This window comes from Saccopteryx bilineata, chromosome 8 (assembly GCF_036850765.1).
Source record: "Saccopteryx bilineata isolate mSacBil1 chromosome 8, mSacBil1_pri_phased_curated, whole genome shotgun sequence".
Lineage (NCBI taxonomy): Eukaryota > Metazoa > Chordata > Mammalia > Chiroptera > Emballonuridae > Saccopteryx > Saccopteryx bilineata.
Window position 1 is genome coordinate 98,075,840 of NC_089497.1, and position 19,846 is coordinate 98,095,685.

Genomic DNA, 19,846 nt, shown 5'->3' on the forward strand with positions numbered 1-19,846 from the left:
GGATCAATGAAATCAAGAACTGGTTCTTTGTAAACAAGATCAATGAACCCTTAGCTAGACTCACAAAAAAAAAAAAAAAAAAAAAAAAAAAAAAAAAAAGAGAAGAGAGAGAGAGAACTCAAATAAATAAAATTAGAAATGAGAGTAGAGAAGTAACAACTGACATAGCAGAAATACAAAGGATTGTAAGAAAATACTATGAAGAACTGTATGCCAAAAAATTAGACAACCTAGGTGAAATGGACAAATTTCTTGAAAAATACAATCTTTCAAAAATTAATCTGGAAGAATCAGAAAACCTAAATAGACCAATTACAACAAATGAGATAGAAACAATTATTAAAAACTCTCAACAAACAAAAGCCTTGGGCCAGATAGCTTCACAGGCAAATTCTACCAAACAGTCAAACAAGAACTAACTTCTGTCCTTCTCAAGCTATTTCAAAGAATTCAAGTGGAGGGATAACTTCCAAGCTTCTTTTATGAAGCGAGCATAATTCTGATTCTAAAACCAGGCAAAGATAACACAAAGAAAAAAAAATTATAGGCCAATATCCCTGATGAATTTAGGTGCTAAAATTCTTAACAAAATATTAGCAAACCAGATCCAGCAATACATGAAAAAAAATCTTACACCATGATCAAGTGGGATTTATTCTGGGGAGGCAAGGATGGTACAATATTTGCAATTCAATCAATGTGATTCATCACATAAACAAAAGGAAGGAGAAAAACCACATGATTATTTCAATAGATGCAGAAAAGGCATTTGATAAAATATAGCACCCATTTATGATCAAAACTCTTAGCAAAGTAGAAATACAGGGAACATACCTCAACATGATAAAGGCCATCTATGACAAACCCACAGCCAACATCATACTCAATGGGCAAAAATTAAAAGCAATCTTCTTAAGATTAGGAACCACTCTTCTTCAACATAGTTCTGGAAGTCTTAGCCACAGCAATCAGACAAGAAGAAGAAATAAAAGGCATCCAAATTGAAAAAGAAGAAGTAAAATTATCATTATTTGCTGATGACATGATATTATATATAGAAAACCCTAAAGTCTGAGTCAAAAAATTACTGGGGGGAGTAGCAAGATGACATATCAACTTCGACCTCCCAAAACCAAATTGGATTACAACTTAATTTTAAGAACTATCATCTGGAAAAACCAACTTTGGACTAAAATAGGAGGACTCTTCAACCAAGGAACACTGAAGAAGCCACACTGAGACTGGTAGGAAAAGCAGAAATGCAGAGAGGGCTGCCCAGCTCCCGGGAGGGAACGGCAGCCCAAAAAGACTAGCATTGTGGGAAGTGAGTTTAGCAGAGAGGGGAGGGTCTTGAACTCCAGGAACAAAGCCCCAGCCTGCAGTCTCAGAGCCTAGAAGAGGTGTATAGGCAGTATTTAGCTGCAAAACAAATCAGAATACTGTTTGTGAGAAAGAGACAGATTTTTTCAGACCAAGGATTCTTCTTAAAGGAACTGCGCAGAAAACCTCTCTCACAACCACCCACCTGGGGCTCCAGGGGATGGGAAGAGAGAGGAGGACAGGAGTAGCGGGAAGAGAGTGTAATCTAGAAGGCACAGGGATAAACACTTTGAGGGACAGCCACTCTAACCTCTGGGCTGAGTCACTCCCCAAATCTGAAGCAAATATTGCTCCTGGAAACAGCAATACCAGCAAAGGGAAGCAGGACAACAGCTAAACAGCTCTTTCGTGGCACTAAGAGCAGAGTTGCTTAGAAGGAGGGAGCTTCTGGGACTATAGTATGGAGTATTAGGGTCTGAGCTGCAGTGCCCCCACCCATATAGCTGAGGGCACTCCAGAGGACAGGTGGCAGTGGGACATGGAAGCCTGGTTCTGTCAGCAAGGACAGAAGCTAGCTGTCCATGACTGAAGCCTGGGTGTGAGCTCAGTCTTGCTTGGCGGGGGGCGATAGGACGTGCAAAAGTGGTCAGGCTCAGCTGCGGGCCCACCTGCAATCCAGCCTGCAATCTTGCCTGTGGGGGAAGGGCAGGAGCCCTGGAAGGTGCGGAGACCAACCGCTGAGCAAGGGCATGCAGGCATGCAGCCTCACTCGGCCTGCAGAACCAAGGTTTGCAGCCCGACACATGAGCTGGCTCCTCCTGCGGGGCTGAGGTGAAAGCCCAGAACAGTTGGAGTCCTGCAACTGAGTGTGGGCATGCAGCCCCACCCAGCCCATGGAGCCGAAACTAACAGCCGACTGGCGAGTGGGCTCCTCCCATGGGGGCAGGACAAAAGCCTGGAAACAGGCAGAGACCCGCAGCTGAGCAAAGGTGCTCACCCCTGCCTGTGGTGTCGAGGCTTGTGGCCCGAGCGTAGTGCATAACCCCACCCATGGGGGTGAGGTGAAGACCGAGGCCACGGAGACTTGTAAACCCGGGCATGTGACCACAGCCCATCCCATGGAGGAGAGGCGGAAACCACAGTGACAGCCCCAGTGGGCAGGCACCGGCAATGCCTGTACCCAAAAGCCCTAGGCAGCAGCGGCAGAGGGGGTGGTGAGCCTGCAAAGAGACCACACCAGAGAACACAGAGGCCACACGCATTGGACTCCAGTGGCCAAAACCTTCTTATACACAGAAAAATTGGGAAGGCAGAGAAATGCAATAGAAATGAATCAAGAGAAATTTCCAGAAAAAAAACTGAATGAGTCAGATATAACCAAATTACGGGATGCAGAGTTTAAAATAATGATTGTTAGGATGCCCAAAGATCTTAGAACAACAATAGATGGTCATTACAAACACCTAAATAAAGACATAGCAAATATAAAAAAGGACATTGAAATAATAAAAAAATCAGTCAGAAATGAAAAATACAATATCAGAACTGAAGAACACAATGGAAGAAATTAAAAGCAAGATGGATGAAGCTAAGGATTGAATCAGCAAGTTAGTGGACAAGATAAATGAAGGCATGGAAGCAGAGCAGAAAAACAAAAAAAGACTTAAAAAGTTTGAGGAAACTCTAAGAGAGTTCTGTGACAACATGAAGAGAAATAACATCCGCATCATAGGGGTTTCTGAGGAGGAAGAGAAAGAACAAGGGACAGAGCCTTTGTTCAAACATATCATAGCTGAAAACTTTCCTAAATTAATACAGAAAGTCTCACAAGTTCAAGAAGCACAGAGAACTCCATAAAAGAGAAACCCAAAGAAATCTACACCAAGCCACATCATAATTAAAATACCAAAGCTAAACGATAAAGAGAAAATATTAAAAGCTGCTAGAGAAAAAAAGTCTATCACCTATGAAGGAGTGCCCATAAGGATGACATCTGACTTCTCAACAGAAACACTTGAGGCCAGAAGGGATTGGCAAGAAATATTCAAAGTAATGCAGAACAAGAACCTACAACCAAGACTACTTTATCCAGCAAGGCTATCATTTAAAATTGAAGGAGAAATAAAAAGCTTTCCTGACAAAAAAGAAACTCAAGGAATTCACTACAACCAAACCAATGCTGCTAGAAATGCTAAGGGGACTGTTGTAAACAGATCAAAGGGGAAAAAGAATATAGCAAAAGAGCAATACAGCTTTAAAGAATAAAATGGCAATAAACAACTACATATCAATAATAACCTTAAATGTAAATAGATTAAAAGATTCAATCAAAAGACACAGGGTAGCTGCATGCATAAGAAAACAGGACCCGCACATATACTGGCTAGAAGAGACACACCTTAAAACAAAAGATGCACATAGACTGAAGGTAAAAGGATGGAAAAAAGTATTTCATGCAAATGGAATGAAAAAGAAGTTGGGGTAGCAATACTTATATCAGACAAAATGGACTTTAAAACAAAGGCTATAGTAAGGGATAAAGAAAGTCACTATATAATGACAAAGGGAGCAATCCAACAGGAAGATATAACTATTATAAATATCTACACACCTAATATAAGAGCCCTTAAATATATAAAGCAGACTTTGATGGATATAAAGGGTGAGATCAACAGCAATACTATAATAGTAGAGGATTTCAATACCCCACTAACATCACTAGATAGTTCCTCAAGAAGAAAATTAACAAAGAAACAGCAGACTTAAAGGACACACTAGATCTATTGGATTAAATAGATATCTTCAGAACCTTTCACCCTAAAGCTGCAGAATATACATTCTTTTCAAGTGCTCACGGTACATTTTTTAGGATAGACCACATATTAGGGCACAAAAGTGGTCTCAACAAATTGTAGAAGATTGAAATCATATCAAGCATCTTCTCTAATCACAATGGCATGAAACTAGAAATCAACCACAACAGAAAAACTGAAAAAAACTGAAACACTTGGAAACTAAATAGCATGTTATTAAATAATAAATAGGTTACCAAAGAGATCAAAGAAGAAATAAAACAATTCTTAGGAACAAATGATAATGAGCACACATCAACTCAAAATTTATGGGACACAGCAAAAGCAGTCCTTAAGCTACAAAAAGCTCAAAGAAACAACTTGACACTGCATCTAAAAGAACTAGAAAAAGAACAGCAAGTAAAGCCCAGAGCTAGTAGAAGAAAGGAAATAATAAAGATCAGAGCAAAAATAAATGACATAGAGGCTAAAGAAACAATACAGAGGATCAATAAAACCAGGAGCTGGTTCTTTGAAAAGGTAAACAAGATTGATGAACCTTTAACCAGACTCACCAAGAAAAAAAAAGAGAAAAAAGTCAAATAAATAAAATTAGAAATAAGAGTGGAGAAATAACAACTGACATAGCAGAAATACAAAATATTGTAAGAAAATACTATGAAGAAATGTATGCCAAAAAATTAGACAACCTAGATGAAATAGAAAAATTCCTTGAAACATATAATCTTCCAAACATTAATCTGGAAGAATCAGAAAACCTAAATAGACCGATTACAACAAAAGAGATCGAGACAGTTATCAAAAAACTCCCAACAAACAAAAGCCTTGGGACAGATGGCTTCACAGGCAAATTCTACCAAATATTCAAAGAAGAACTAATTCCTATCCTTCTTAAGCTATTTCAAAAAATTCAAGAGAAAGGAAAACTTCCAAGCTTCTTTTATGAGGCGAGCATAATTCTGATTCCAATACCAGGCCAAGATAACACAAAGAAAGAAAATTATGAGCCAATAACCCTGATGAATTTAGATGCTAAGATCCTCAACAAAATATTAGCCAAATGGATTTAGCAATATATGAAAAAATTATACAACATGATCAAGAGGGATTTATTTTGGGGAGGCAAGGCTGGTACAATATTTGCAAATCAATCAATGTGATTCATCACATAAACAAAAGGAAGGAGAAAAACCACATGATAATTTCATTAGATGCAGAAAAAGCATTTGATAAAATATAGCACCCATTCATGATCAAAACTCTCAGCAAAGTGGAAATACAGGGAGCATACCTTAACATGATAAAGGCCATCTACAACAAACCCACAGCCAACATCATACTCAATGGACAAAAAATAAAGCAATCCCCTTAAGATCAGGAACAAGGCAAGGGTGCCCTCCCTCACCACTCTTATTCAACATAGTTCTGGAAGTTCTAGCCACAGCAATCAGAAAAGAAGAAGAAACAAAAGGCATTCAAATTGAAAAAGAAGAAGGAAAACTATCATTATTTGCAGATGATATGATATTGTATATAGAAAACCCTAAAGTCTCAGTCAAAAAACTACTGGACCTGATAAATGAATTTAGCAAGGTGGCAGGATATAAAAGTAATACCCAGAAATCAGAGGCATTTTTATACACCAACAATAAACTGTCAGAAAGAGAAATGAAGAAAACAATCTCCTTAATTTCTATTGCAACCAAAAGAAATAAAGTACCTAGGAGTAAATTTCACCAAGGAGATTAAAGACTTGTACTCAGAAAATTATAAAACATTGATAAAAAAAATCAAGAAAGATACAAACAAGTGGAAGTATATGAGTTTCATAGTTAGGAAGAATAAACATCATTAGAATGTCTATATTACCCAAAATAATTTATAAATTCAATGTAATACCAATTAAAATATCAATGACATTCTTCAAAGGTATAGAGCAAATATTCCAAAAATTTATATGGAACCAAAAAAGAACATAAATAGCCTCAGCAATCTTGAAAAAAAAAATAAAGTGGGTGGTATCACACTTCCTGAAAACGAGTTATACTACAAGTCCATTGTACTCAGAACAGCTTGGTATTAGCATAAGAACAGGTATATAGATCAATGGAACAGCACAGAGAACCCAGAAATAAACCCACACCTTTATGGACAATTGATATTTGACAAGGGTGGTAATAGCATACAATGGAGTAAAGACAGTCTCTTTAACAAATGGTGTTGGGAAAATTGGTCAGCAACCTGCAAAAATAAGAAACTAGACCACCAACTTACACTATTCACAAAAATGAAGCAAAATGGAAAAAAGTCATGAAACCATAAGCATCCTAGAGGAAAACATAGGCAATAAGCTCTCTGACATCACTCCAGCAATATATTTATTTACTAATTTATCTCCATGGGCAAGAGAAATAAAGGACAGGATAAACAAATGGGAGTATATCAAACTAAAAAGCTTTTGCAAAGCTGAAGACAATATAAACAAAATAAAAAGGCAAACCACACAGTGGGAGAACATATTAGACAATACATCTGATAAGGAGTTAATAACCAAAATTTATAAAGAAGTTGTAAAACTCAACACCAGGAAGATAAACATTCTAATCAAAAAATAGGCAAAAGAAATGAATAGACACTTCTCCAAAGAGGACGTATAGATGGCCAATAGGCAGACGAAAAAATGCTCAACATCACTAATTATTAGAGAAATGCAAATTAAAACCACAATGAGATATCACCTCACACCAGTCAGAATGGTGCTCATTTACAAAAAAACACATAATAAGTGCTGGCGAGGATATGGAGAAAAGGGAACCCTCCTGCACTGCTGGTGGGAATGCAGATTGGTGCAGCCACTGTGGAAAACAGTATGGAGATTCCTTAAAAAATTAAAAATGGAACTGCCTTTTGACCTAGCCATCCCCCTTTTAGAAATATATCGTAAGAACACCAAATCACTGATTCAAAAAAAGAAATGCACCCTCATGTTTATTGCAGCATTTTTTACAACAGCCAAGATCTGGAAACAGCCCAAGTGTCCGTCAGTTGATGAGTAGACTAAAAAGCAGTGGTACCTATACACAATGGAATACTATGGGACCATGAAAAAGAAGAAAATCTTACTTTTTGCAACAACATGAATAGAACTGGAAATTATTATGTTAAGCGAAATAAGCCAGGCAGAAAAGAAAACTACCATATGACCTCACTCATTTGAGGAATCCAATGAACAGTGTTGAACTGAGGAATGGAATAGAGACAGAGGTGGGATCAAAGGGTCCAGAAGGAAAGTGGGCAGAGGAAAAGGGGATGATAGGATGGGATGAGAGCAGAAAAGCAAAACCAGGGAGAGGGCATTGCAGGGAGAAGGGCAAGGGGGATATGATGGGGAACATGGGGGAGGGGAGGAGGTATTTGGGTGGACACTAGAATCTATGTAAATTTAATAAATTAAAATAAAATAAAATTTAAAACAATAATAGTAATAATTAGATACTCTGGGTATGGCTTGTGATTACTTATTATTCAAAATGATAAGGAGAGGAGTTTTATATTAGTATGTGCAATTACTTGCATATAAAATTCATGTTTGACAGAGAAAAGACTATCATTGTAAAAGAAACTTTTTTTACCAAAGCTAAATGATAAAGAGAAAATATTAAAAGCTGTTAGAGAAAAAAAGACTATCACCTACAAAGGAGCCCCCATAAGGATGACTTCTGACTTCTCAACAGAAACACTTGAGGCCAGAAGGGAATGGCAAGAAATATTCAAAGTAATGCAAAACAAGAACCTACAACCAAGACTACTTTATCCAGCAAGGCTATCATTTAAAATTGAAGGAGGAATAAAAAGCTTTACAGACAAAAAAAAAAAAAAAAAAAAAAACTCAAGGAATTCACTGCAACCAAACCAAGGCTGCAAGAAAGGCTAAGGGACCTGTTGTAAACAGATCAAAGGAAAAAAGAATATAGGAAAAGAGGAATACAGTTTTAAAGAAAAAATGGCAATAAACAATTACATATCAGTAATAACCTTAAATGTTAATGGATTAAATGATCCGATCAAGAGACATAGGGTAGCTGCGTGGATAAGAAAACAGGACCCATACATATGCTGTCTACAAGAAACACACCTTAAATCAAAAGATGCACACAGACTGAAGATAAAAGGATGGAAAAAAAATATTTCATGCAAATGGAAATGAAAAAAAAGCTGGGGTAGCAATACTTATATCAGACAAAATGGACTTTAAAACAAAGACCATAGTTAGAGATAAAGAAGGTCACTACATAATGATAAAGGGAGCAATCCAAAAGGAAGATATAACTATAATAAATATCTATGCACCTAATATAGGAGGACCTAAATATATAAAGCAGACTTTGATGGACTTAAAGGGCGAGATCAACAGCAATACTATAATAGTAGGGGATTTCAATACCCCATTAACATCATTAGATAGATCCTCAAGAAAGAAAATCAACAAAGAAACAGCAGACTTAAAGGACATATTAGATCAACTCAATTTAATAGATATCTTTAGAACCTTTCACCCTAAAACAGCAGAATATACATTCTTTTTATGCGCTCATGGTACATTCTCTAGAATAGACTACATGTTACGGCACAGAAGCGGTCTCAACAAATTTAAGAAGATTGAAATCATATCGAGCACTTTCTCTGATCACAATGGCATTAAACTAGAAGTCAACTACAATAGAAAAATTGAAAAATATTCAAACACTTGGAAACTAAATAGCACGTTATTAAATAACGAATGGGTTAACATTGAGATCAAAGAAGAAATTAAAAAATTCCTAGAAACAAATGATAATGAGAATATATCAACTCAAAATTTATGGGACACAGCAAAAGCAGTCCTGAGAGGGAAGTTTATAGCATTACAGGCATACCTCAAGAAGCTAGAAAAAGCTCAAATAAACAACTTAACCCTGCATCTAAAAGAACTAGAAAAAGAACAGCAAGTTAATCCCAGAGCTAGTAGAAGGAAGGAAATAATAAAGATTAGAGCAGAAATAAATGACATAGAGGCTAAAGAAACAATACAGAGGGTCAATGAAACCAGGAGCTGGTTCTTTGAAAAGGTAAACAAGATTGATGAACCTTTAACAAGACTCACCAAGAAAAAAAGAGAGAGGACTCAAATAAATAAAATTAGAAATGAGAGTGGAGAAATAACAACTGACACAACAGAAATACAAAATATTGTAAGAAAATACTATGAAGAACTATACGCCAAAAAAACAAGACAATCTAGAAGAAATGGACAAATTCCTTGAAACACATAATCTTCCAAAAATCAATCTGGAAGAATCAGAAAACCTAAACAGACCAATTACAACAAATGAGATTGAAACAGCTATCAAAAACTCCCAAAAAAGAAAAGTGCTGGACGTGATGGCTTCACAAGTGAATTCTACCAAATATTCAAAGAAGAACTAACTCCTATCCTTCTCAAGCTATTCCAAAAAATTCAAGAGGAAGGAAGACTTCCAAACTCCTTTTATTAGGCGAGCATAATTCTAATTCCAAAACCAGGCAAAGACAACACAAAGAAAGAAAATTATAGGCCAATATCCCTGATGAATTTAGATGCAAAAATCCTAAACAAAATATTAGCAAACCAGATCCAGCAATATATGAAAAAAGTCATACACCATGATCAAGTGGGATTTATTTTTGGGAGGCAAAGCTAGTACAATATTTGCAAATCAATCAATGTGATTCATCACATAAACAAAAGAAAGGAGAAAAACCACATGATAATTTCAACAGATGCAGAAAAAGCATTTGATAAAGTCCAGCACCCATTCATGATCAAAACTCTCAGCAAAGTAGGAATACAGGGAACATACCTCAACATGATAAAGGCCATCTATGACAAACCCACAGCCAACATCATACTCAATGGGCAAAAATTAAAAGCAATCCCCTTAGGATCAGGAACAAGGCAGGGGTGCCCCCTTTCACCACTCTTATTCAACATAGTTCTGGATGTCCTAGCCACAGCAATCAGACAAGAAAAAGAAATAAAAGGCATCTGAATTGGAAAAGAAGAAGTAAAACTATCATTATTTGCAGATGATATGATATTGAATATAGAAAACCCTAAAGTCTCAGTCAAAAAACTACTAGACCTGATAAATAAATTCGGCAAGGTGGCAGGATATAAAATCAATACTCAGAAATCAGAGGCATTTTTATACACTAATAATGAACTGTCAGAGAAATTAAGGAATCAATCCCCTTTACCATTGCAACCAAAAAAATAAAGTACCTAGGAATAAATCTATCCAAGGAGATTAAAGACTTGTACTCGGAAAATTATAAAACATTGATAAAAGAAATCAGGGAAGATACCAATAAGTGGAGGCATATACCTTGCTCATGGTTAGGAAGAATAAACATCATTAAAATGTCTATATTACCCAAAGCAATTTATAAATTTAATGCAATACCAATTAAAATACCGATGACTTACTTCAAAGATATAGAACACATATTCCAAAAATTTAAAGAGAACACGAATAGCCTCAGCAATCTTGAAAAGGAAGAATAAAGCGGGAGGTATCACACTTCCAGATATCAAGTTATATTATAAGGCCATTGTACTCAAAACAGCATGGTACTGGCATAAGAACAGGCACATAGATCAATGGAACAGAACAGAGAACCCAGAAATAAACCCACAGCTCTATGGACAACTGATATTTGACAAAAGAGGAAAGAAAATACAATGGAGTAAAGACAGCCTCTTCAACAAATGGTGTTGGGAAAATTGGACAGCTACCTGCAAAAAAATGAAACTAGACCACCAACTTACACCACTCACAAAAATAAACTCAAAATGAATAAAAGACTTAAATGTAAGCTGTGAAACCATAAGCATCTTAGAAGAAAACATAGGCAGTAAGCTCTCTGACATCTCTTGCAGCAATATATATGCTGATTTGTCTCCACAGGCAAGTGAAATAAAAGACAGGATAAATAAATGGGACTTTATCAAACTAAAAAGCTTTTGCACAGCTAAAGACAATAAGAACAGAATTAAAAGACAAACTACACAATGGGAGAATATATTTGACATTGCGTCTGATAAGGGGTTAATAACCAAAATTTATAAAGAACTTGTAAAACTTAATACCAGGAAGACAAACAATCCAATCCAAAAATGGGCAAAAGAAATGAATAGACACTTCTCCAAAGAGGACACACAGATGGCCAATAGGCATATGAAAAAATGTTCAACATCACTAATGATTAGAGAAATGCAAATTAAAACCCAATGAGATATCACCTCACACCAGTCAGAATGGTGCTCATCAATAAAACAACACAGAATAAGTGCTGAAGAGGATGTGGAGAAAAGGGAACCCTCCTGCACTGCTGGTGGGAATGCAGACTGGTGCAGCAGCCACTGTGGAAAACAGTATGGAGATTCCTTAAGAAATTAAAAATCAAACTGCCTTTTGACCCAGCTATACCACTGTTAGGAATATACCCCAAGAACACCATAGCACTGTTTGAAAAGAAGAAATGCACCCCTATGTTTATGGCAGCATTGTTCACAATAGCAAAGATGTGGAAACAGCCCAAGTGTCCATCAAAGGACGAGTGGATTAAAAAGCTTTGGTATATATATACTATGGAATATACTACTCAGCCATAAGAAATGATGACATAGGATCTTTTACAACAACATGGATGGGCCTTGATAACATTATACTGAGCGAAAGAAGTAAGCCAGAAAAAACTAAGAACTATATGATTCCATACATAGGTGGGACATAAAGATGAGACTCAGAGACATGGACAACAGTGTTGGGCTTACAGGGTGGGGGGGAGAGGGAGGGGGTTGGAGGAGGGGAGGGGCACAAAGATCATTGCTTTTCAGCATTTGCCATATTCCCCCCTTAATCTATAGACAGACAGCAAATATTTACTTATGGTGTTTCCACTATAAAGACTGCTGTCTTAGGGACAAATGCTGATGAACCATTTCAGCAGTTCCTCCTTCTTCAAAGACTTATATGTCAACATAGAGCTCCATGTTTCATAGGACATACTCAAGCTCATTCCATGCTCCCTGGAGCTTTAGCACAAGAGAATGCCTTTTTTTCTCTCTCTTTTCTTTCTTTCTTTTTTTTTTCTTTCTTTTTTGTATTTTTCTGAAGATGGAAATGGGGAGGCAGTCAGACAGACTCCTGCATGCGCCTGACCGGGATCTGCCTGGCATACCTACTGGGGGGGGGATGCTCTGCCCATCTGGGGCATTGCTCTGTTGCAACCAGAGCCATTCTAGCACCTGAGGCAGAGCCCATGGGGCCATCCTCAGTGCCCGGGGTGGCTTTGCTCTGGTGGAGCCTTGGCTACGGGACAGGAAGAGAGAGACAGAGAGGAAGGAGAGGGGGAGGGGTGGAGAAGTAGATGGGCGCTTCTCCTGAGTGCTCTGACTGGGAATCGAACCCGGGAATCCTGCACACCAGGCCAATGCTCTACCACTGAGCCAACCGGCCAGGGCCTAGGAATGCCCTTGTTGATCAAGCTACCCAAAAGAAAATTATATGGAGCAACCATGACAGACCGAGCAAGTCAGTCTCATACTATTCATCACCAGAACGCTGTAGCCCAGTGTAAACAGTTTCAACTTTCTCGGGAAGCAGCATGGCAGATTGGGAAATCCTGACCAAAGGGTCCTATACTGCCCCTTCATTTGGAGTTAACCCTCAAGGACCCCTACCAGGACAACTTTGGCAGATGGATGTTACTCATATACCTTCATTTGGCAAACAGTCGTATGTCCACATTACAGTGGATACATATTCCGGATCTATAGTAACCTCTGTCAGAACAGGAGAGACTGCTAAGCATGTTATAGCTCATTGTCTGTATGCATTGTTCTATTATTGGATTTCCTAAACTGGCTTAACTGAAAATACTCCTGCATATGGAGCAAAAGCATTTTACTGTATTTTGTCATGCTTACAATCTTTTAAGTTAAGGTATTATTAAAGTGGACTCAGCAAACATTTTAAGGTCAATTAAAAAATTTAAAAGGGGGTAGTCCCATATCATGCTTCTTACTTAAAAAAAAGAATTTACATTTCTTTTGAATGCTGATGAACAGGAGACACCAAATCTTTTTCTCCTGCAAACTACTACCTTCTTTATTAGATCCAGCTAATAACACTGTTTTGTCTTTTTCCAAATAGCTCCAGATATATGGAAAAGATTTATATAGGCGGATGGGGATCCTCAAACCCCTCAGCGAGATCTTCTGAGCATGGCTTTTAAGATACCTAGAGGCAGAAAAAGCCCAATAGAGATCAGGGGAACTACCAGCTTTTAGGATACACCCTTAAAGGCTCCAACGCCCCAAAGGGGTCTCCTAGGATGCCATCTGGGTCCTGCTTCAATAGTGGAAAGGAAGGTCGTTGAGCTAAAGCCTGACAGGCTTACATGCTTCTGCTGTGAGGAAACAGGGACACTGGAAGGTAGGCTGCCCCCTCGCTCCTCTAAGGAAGGGTTCAGTCTCTTCCAGTCCTGCTCCAGCCACCTATGACCTAACCTTGCCCAGAAAGCTGGGGTTTGCCACTGAAGGCTGAAGGTGCCCAGGGCCGTCAGCCCCATCTACGACACTGTGGACAAGCCTAGGGTATTTCTTCCAAGAAGCAGGTAAACTGATCTCATTTGCACAAGGGCCACTTAACTATGTTTTGCCTGAATAGTCAGGTTTTTAATTCTTCCCTCAAAGATCTCTGTTGTGGGTGTTGATAGTCCTATTTTCTGCTCCTTTATCCCTCCTACCTCAATGCCCTACTCATATTTCAGTCTGGGACCTACTCCTAATTTAGAGCTCTCTTTCCCCCTTTTGCCAACTTCTATTTTGAATCTACCTTTGCCACCCAGCTTAGTGTATTCCAAGGTTCTCTTTACCATGCCACAGTTGCAGAGCTCCAGGGAAAAGCTACCTGGTCTCATCTCTCCAGGCAGAGGAGAACAGAAGCTCCATATCCACGCATGCTGCAAATGGCTTTTCCAGTCTACCTGAATCATTACCAGCTAGAAGCAGTGGTCATTGGGACTTGGACATGAGCTGCAAAGTATAAAATGGTGACAACAATTCCAGTGCCATGAGGACTTTTCCTGGATGTGGACTTTTCCTGGACTCCTGCTCCCTGTGACAGCTCCTAACAGACTGAACTGTGGTTGGGTTGCATTTTTCAGGGATTTGACATGGTGATGGGGCCAACTTGGACTTGGTGAACATGTTAAGGACACTACTCTTTTATGGATTCTTGCTGTATCGGCCAAGAGTTTGCTTAAAGGCTTTTAATCACTGTAAAAAAAATAGAAGACTGGATAAAGAAGATGGGGCACATATACGCCATGGTATACTATTCAGCTAGAAGAAATGATGACATTGGATCACTTACCACTTACAGCAGAATGGTGGAATCTTGATAACATTATGTGGAGTGAAATAAGTGAATCAGAAAAAAACAAGAACTGCAGAATTCCATACATTGGTGGGACATAAAAACGAGACTAAGAGACATGGACAGGCGTGGGGTGGTTATGGGGGGTGGGGGCAGGAGAGGAGAGAGAGGAGGAGGGGGAGGGGGAGGGGTACACAGAAAACTGGATAGAGGGTGACGGAGGACGATCTCTCTTTGGGTGATGGGTATGCAACAGAACTAAATGACAAGATAACCTGGAAATATTTTCTTTGAATATATGTACCCTGATTTATTGATGTCACACCATTAAAAAAAATTTATTTATATAAAAAAAATTTTTTTTGCTCTTGTGTCTCAGTCATCGACAAGCCATCCAGACTGAGGAAGATCTGGATACTTCAGGGCCAATGAGACACAGTCACAGCCACGTGGGCAAGCATGTGTAGGAAGCACTTTGGAGGCAGAGGTGATGCTGGTGGTTTGCATCATCGCAGGACCAACTTTGACAGACATCACCCAGGCTACTTTGGGAAAGTTGGAATGAGGCATTACCACTTAATGAAGAACCAGAATTTCTGTCCAACTGTCAACCTTGATAAACTGTGGACCTTGGTCGGGGTGCAGACATGGGTAAATGCTGCCAAAAACAGGACTGGAGCTGCTCCTGTAATTGATGTGGTGTGATTGGGCTACTACAGAGTTCTAGGAGGGAAAGCTCCCAAAGCAGCCTGTCGTTGTGAAGGCCAAATTCTTCAGTTGAAGAGCTGAGGAAATGATTAATGGTGTTAAGGGTGGAGGGTAGTCTGTGTCCTGGTAGCTTGTATCCACATGGAAGGAAGTTCATTAATCACTCACAAGTGCTTTTCAAAAAAAATATTTTTTAAAAAATAATATGAATATGTACTTATAAGGATATGTTACTGAGAAATATGACTGTTGAATATAACAATGTCAGGGTTGCCAAATAAAATGCAGGTTTCTCAGTTAAATCTGAGTTTCAAATAAAATTTTTTTTACTGTGTATCAAATATTATAAAAAAAGAGAAAACATGCCTGTTGGGTAGGCAACAACTTCTACCTCAACTACAACTTCTACTTCACTGGGCTAGGTTTTAGTTTGAATTTTCTAATTGCAAACAGATAGTAGTATCAGGACACAGATGTGGCAGCATGTGTGCATGCACAGATGATGATGTAACACCGTGTATATAGCGGAGCAGCCCACGGCTATGCCAGTCAAGATGTGGATGGTACAGAGGAAAGTTCAATGTGTTCTGTGGCTCGCTAAATTTGAATCTGTGACCAAAGTGCAACGTGAATATCGGTGCATTTATAATGAAGCGCCACCACATAGGAATAACATTACTTGGTGGGATAAGCAGTTGAAGGAAACCGGCAGTTTGGTGGAGAAACCCTGTTCTGGTAGGCCATCAGTCAGTGACGAGTCTGTAGAGGCTATATGGGATAGCTACCTGAGGAGTCCTAAAAAATCTGTGCATGAGCCCACATCTAACTGCACTGAATAGGTATGAAACTGGGAGAGTTTTCCTTTTATTTGGTGCAGATTTCACATTTCTATCGTCTTCTGTTGCTTTCCTGTGACCGGTCAAAATTGTACCATGACTTTACGGACACACTGTATAATGACTTAAATATTTGTTAAATGAATGGATGACTTATTGAATCCTTCAAGGTTGATTTCATGTATTAGTTTCCTGTTACTTCTGTAACAAATGACTACACAATTAATGGCTTAAAACAACACTAATTTACAGATCTGTAGATGTTGGCAGGTCTGCATTACTTTCCAGAGACTCTGGGGGAGAATCTTTTTTCTTGCTTTTTTCAGCCAGCAGAGGCTGCCCAGATTCTTTGGCTTATTTCATCTTTAATGCCAGCAATACTGCATCTCTCTGACCATTCTTTCATAGTCACTTCTCCATCTACATAATAACTTAACCAGAAAATTTTCTCCAATTTTAAGGATCCCTGTAATTAGGTTGGGCTCACCTGGATAATCTAAACTAATCTTCCCATCGTAACATACTTAATTATTTTTTCTTTTGTCATATAAGTTAACAACAAGGGATTTAAAAAGGACATTTTAGGAGTTTCATTATTTTGCCTACCATGTTCCAATCTTTTCTTGCTCCTCACTCCAGCTTGGCATTCATCCTTAAACATCAGCCAAATGAAATCTTCCCTGAAAAGCATCAGGGGTCTCTTAGACGTAGAGAAACCATACCTGGTCCAAACTTAGACACTTTGAAGAGTAAAAAGGAGTACTATTATTATTTATACTAGGCCAACTGGATTGACCAGACAGCAGGGTGAAATGGATGTGTGACTTGTGGCGACCTTACGCTGAGTTGGAGCAACATTATTATGGACTCTACCCTCTACCTTGGTCTCAAGAGATATCAAGAAAACACTGGGAGGTTTTACTTTCCTCTGAAAATACATGCTTTAGGCTGGAGATGGGAAACAATCTGGTTCACCAGGCTAATCAGGACCTTTTTCTCCTCTACTTTAACAATATAAAAATCACAATATAAACCAATATAATGTCTATGTTAGGGACACTGGACTTTTATCTATGATATATATCATAAGTATTAACACAATTTGACATTTGTCTTCAATTTTGTTTATGATGAAGCCTCCCTAAGCAGGTAGTTTCAATATACCTAGTAGCCTCATGACAAAAAGAATTCAAGATCAGGAAACTGGAAATCTGCTCATCTTGATCTTGTAAATGGTGACTTTTTCAACTTTGGGAAGAAAGGAAAAAACATATAAAAGGAAAGCTCTACTACTTTTCCTTTTTCTGATCAAGGCTTTTCAAAGTTTGTTAATACTGAATCATAGAAGAGCCAAAGATATATCAGGAAATCACTTTGTGATCTTATTATACAAACAGGATGTGTTTACCCAAGGTTAGCTATATCATGCCCACCACATTTTTCTGTATAAAAGCTTTTCTTTCCCCCACTCCACATATTATCGTTCTTTTTTGTCCTCTTATATTTTTATTTTATTTACTTATTTTTGTGACAGAGACAGAGAGAGGGACAGACAGACAGAAGAGAGAGAGAGATGAGAAGCATCAATTCTTTGTTACAGCACTTGAACTGTTCACTGATTGCTTTCTCATATGTGCCTTGACCAGGAGGCTACAGCAGACAGAGGGATCCCTTGCTCAAGCCAGCGACCTTGAGCTCAAGCTGGTGAGCCTTGCTCAAACCAGATGAGCCCACACTCAAGCTGGTGACCTCGGGGTTTCGAACCTGGGTCCTCTGTGCCTCAGTCTGAGGCTCTATCCACTATGCCACCTATTGGTCAGGCTTGTACTCTTATATTTTTAGTGTTATTCATTAAATGGACTTACAGTTTTTGTTTTTATTTATTCAGTATATTATAATTTATGACCATCTTTTATTTTCTTTTTTGGTTTTTTTTATTGATTTAAATTTATTGTGTTTACATAGATTCAAGTGTCCTACTGAATACATCACTCCACTCCTGTGTTCCCTCAACATCCTGCTTGCCCCCTCCCCCCCTTCCCTCCAGGGTTTGCTTTTCTGCTTTCTATAACGCTGTGTTATGTATATATAATTTCACCAATCTCTTTCCCTTCTCTGATTCCATCCTATCATCCCCTTTTCCTCTGTCCTCTTTCCCTCTGGCCCCTTTGATCCCACCCATGTCTCTATTCCATTCCTCAGTTCACATTGTTCATTGGATTCCTCAAATGAGTGAGGTCATATATATTTTTCTTGTAGGCTGGCTTTTATCCACTCTTGGCCAGTGTGTGTGGCCTCTCTATTCCTGCAGTGAGGTCTTTTCCACAGGCCCCCTCTGCTTCTGCCTCCTCAGGCACTGGGGCACCAGCGCAGGCGCAACTCCAGGCTCCTTTCCAGGCACCGTGGCAGTCGCTGCTGCAGCCAGGCCCTCCCGCCCTTCAGGGGGTACTCAGCAGTGTTGGGGGAGCCATGTAGCCCAGACCTCAGCACTCAAATCCTGTGTCCTTGATCTGCCCCTACTTCTAAGTGTCACTCTGCACTGACTGGACCAGGAGAGCCTCTGATGGGCGGGGTAATTGCTTCCCTTTGCTGGCTTGGTTCTCCCAGGAAGAATGGTCACTTTAGGTTTGGGGAGTGACCCAGTACAGAGGTCAAGGTGCTGTCCCCCACAGTCTCTCCCTGTGTCCTCAAGACTATACTCTCTTCTCGCAACTCCAGTCCTCTGGGCGCTCCCCACTCCCAGACCCCTGGGTAAGTGGCTGTGAGCGAGGTTTTCTGCGTGGTCCCTTTAAGACGAGCCTGGGTCTGAGAGTTCTGTCTCCCTCTCGCAAACAGTAACCTCTCTCTTCTTTCAGCTGAATACTGTCCATATACCTCCTCTGGTCTCTGGGACTCCAGGTGGGGGTTCTGGTCCTGGGGCTGAGAACCCACAATTCTCTGGGAAACCCACCCTGCAGTGAGAGTCCCTCCAGGCCGCCTCTCACTCCTGGGAACCGGGCAGCCCTTTCTGTGTCTCTGCCCTTCCTACCAGCTCTGTGTGGTTCCTTCGGTGATGCTTGGTTATAGATTCCTTAGTTGAGTCCAAAGTTGGTTTTTCAAGGTGATTGTTCCTAAGTTATGTTGTAATCCACTTTGGTTCTGGGAGGTGGGAGTTGTAATGTTCGCCTACTCAGTCGCTATTTTCCCTTCTCTATTTTCTTTTTTGACTGAGTTCAACAATGTTTAGCAGTGGCTTTATTAGGTGAATGCTTGAAAATATTCAACATTAAATTTGATTTACTTCACATTATTAGAAAATTTTAAATATTCCCAACCAACTTGAAGTACAGAAGACCTGGTCTCAAATAAGTCAGACATGAAGACTGAAATAGCCTATGACTTGAGCTCACGTCTCTAGCTGACAACTGCTATGTCATCTCCAATGAACTTATACAAGCAAATATCAAGGTATAGAATGTTACAAAATGCTAACAGGGAGTTGTATATCCCTGTTTTTCAAACTTTTTGTTCCTGATAAAAAACTAAATTTTGTTAAATATTCATTCTCTGCTTTCTAGCTGTTCTTAGACTCTGAACGCAGTGGGGGGAAATAATTTTAAAATATTGAGTAGGCCATGACTTAAGAGAGAATTAAACCTTTGTACTGAGGTACAGTACAGAGTGTTCACTGAGCCACTGACTATAGGAGTGTGATTATGTACAAAGA